This window comes from Arachis hypogaea, chromosome 20, assembly GCF_003086295.3.
Source record: "Arachis hypogaea cultivar Tifrunner chromosome 20, arahy.Tifrunner.gnm2.J5K5, whole genome shotgun sequence".
Classification (NCBI taxonomy): domain Eukaryota; kingdom Viridiplantae; phylum Streptophyta; class Magnoliopsida; order Fabales; family Fabaceae; genus Arachis; species Arachis hypogaea.
Window position 1 is genome coordinate 37,905,185 of NC_092055.1, and position 2,738 is coordinate 37,907,922.

General features: G+C 42.8%; 1 non-coding gene across 1 annotated transcript; it reads right to left on the minus strand.

The window, feature by feature from the left end:
• Positions 1–104, minus strand: LOC112788396 (small nucleolar RNA R71). Its single transcript, XR_003195761.1, has one exon. It is a non-coding gene; the product is annotated as a small nucleolar RNA R71 (small nucleolar RNA).
• Positions 105–2,738: the final 2,634 nt, after the last annotated feature.

Here is a 2,738-nt window from a genome sequence, read left to right on the forward strand (position 1 = left end):
AGGCTTCGATCTGAGGTTCAGACTTTTAGACAACAAGATGGTGAAACTCTCTACGAGGCATGGGAGAGATTCAAGGACTTGACAAGGAAATGCCCACCAAACATGTTCCATGATTGGGTGCAATTGCACATCTTCTATGATGGGCTCTCTTATGAATCAAGGAAGGCTGTAGACCATTCATCAGGAGGTTCATTGAACAGGAAAAAGACTGTGGAAGAAGCCATTGAAGTGATCGAGACAGTGGCTGAGAATGAGTACTACTATGCATCAGAGAGGCACAACACTAAGGGAGTCATGGAGCTGAACCATGTTGATACAATTCTAGCCCAAAACAAGGTGTTTGCCAAGCAACTAGCAGAGCTTACCAGGCAATTAGAAACAAAGCAAGTGGCTGCAATACACACACAAGATCAAGAGGAAGTAAGCATTGAAGGAGGTGATTGGGATGAGGCTAACTATGTGGGAAACCAACAAAGGCAATCATATGATCCACATTCCAACACTTACAACCCAGGCTGGAGAAACCACCCAAACTTTGGGTGGGGAAACCAACAAACCCAGCCACAAAACCACAAACCTTACAACCACAACCAACATAACAATTCCACATACCAAAACTCCAACCAAAGATCATACCAAGCCACACAAAACACTTACCCCCAACCATCATATCATGGCCAAAATAATCAACATACCCAACCTAATCCGAACCAACAATTTCAAGATCAATTAAACCGGATAGAAGGAATGATGGCAACCATGAGCCAAGACATAATTGAATTGAAAGCTTTTAAGGAAGAAGTAAATTCTAACTTGCAAAACCAAGGAGCTGCCATCCAGAAGCTAGAAAATCAAATTTTGTATTTGACTAAGCAAGCCCCTGGGACAAGCGGTTCTCATGCTGCCAAGGCTATTGCAAGGGAAGAATGTAAGGCCATAACCCTCAGAAGTGGAAAGAATCTAAAGGAGATCTCAAGGGAAACCACAGAGGATGAAGCAAAGGAAAATGTGAAAGACAAAGAACAAGGACAATCTTTTACACCGTCTGCAACAAAAGAAAAAGAAAAAGAGGTCCTGAAGCCTTACACACCTAAAGCACCTTATCCTCAACGTTTGATGAAAAGTGAAAAGGATGGCCAATTCTCCAGGTTCTTGGAGATTTTCAAGAAGCTTCAAATCAACATTCCGTTTGCTGAGGCAATAGAGCAAATGCCACTCTATGCAAAATTCTTAAAAGAATTAATGACCAAGAAGAGAAGCTGGAGAAATGAGGAAACTGTGTTGTTAACTGAAGAATGCAGTGCCATCATTCAGCACAAATTGCCTCAGAAATTGAAGGACCCAGGCAGTTTCCAAATCCCCTGCATCATAGGAGAAGTCATGGTGGAGAAGGCCTTGTGTGACTTAGGGGCCAGCATCAATTTGATGTCGCTAACAATGATGAGAAGAATGAAGATTGAGGAAGCCAAACCAACAAGAATGGCCCTCCAATTGGCAGATCGAACTTTTAAATTCCCTCATGGGATAGTTGAGGATTTGTTGGTGAAAGTGGGAGAATTTATATTTCCTGCTGATTTTGTGGTGTTAGATATGGAGGAAGAAGCCAAAGCTTCAATAATTCTGGGAAGACCCTTCCTAGCTACTGCTGGAGCCATCATAGATGTACAAAAGGGTGAACTCACTCTTAGACTACATGATGAGAAATTGGTGTTTAATGTATTCAAGGCAATGAGCTATCCATCAGAATCACTAAGGGAATGCATGAGGGTTGATGTAGTGGACATTGCAGTACAAGAAACTTTGAGGAAACAATAAAGAATTGGCAGAGGAGGAGTTCACCAAGGATATTGAAGTTAGTGACATCAAGGGTGCTGACACAACCATGCAACATGCCAGAGAGAGTGAAAGAAGAAAAGGAAGCACCAAAACCTGAGCTCAAAGCCTTGCCTCCTAATCTCAAGTATGCATACTTGGGTAGTGATGAGAGTCACCCTGTTATCATTAGCTCTGCCCTGAGCCAAGAACAGGAAGAAGAATTGATCAAGGTGCTCAAACTCACAAGATGCCATTGGATGGACCCTAGCGATTTGAAGGGGATAAGTTCATCCATATGCATGCATAAAATCTTGTAGAAGAGGAGCTAGACCCTCCATTCAAGCTCAGAGAAGATTGAACCCGTCATGAAAGAAGTGGTACAAAAGGAAGTCAGGAAGTTATGGCAGGCAGGGGTAATCTACCCCATTTCTGATAGCCCATGGGTTAGTCCCATCCATGTAGTTCCAAGAAAGGTGGCATAACTGTGGTGCCAAATGAGAAGAACGAACTCATACCCACAAGAACTGTCACTGGGTGGAGGATGTGCATAGACTACAGGAAGCTCAATGAAGCCACCAGAAAGGATCATTTCCCACTCCCATTCATGGATCAGATGCTTGAAAGGCTTGCCGGACATGCTTACTATTGCTTCTTGGATGGTATTCAGGATACAACCAAATAGTAGTTGATCCGAGTGATCAAGAGAAAACATCATTTGTTTGTCCATATGGAGTTTTTGCTTATAGACGCATGCCCTTTGGATTGTGCAATGCACCTGCCACTTTCCAAAGATGCATGTTGTCCATCTTTTCAGACATGATTGAAAAATTTATTGAGGTCTTCATGGACGATTTTTCTGTGTTTGGGGATTCTTTTCCCAGCTGCCTACACCACCTTGCCTTGGTGCTTAAGAGGTGCCAAGA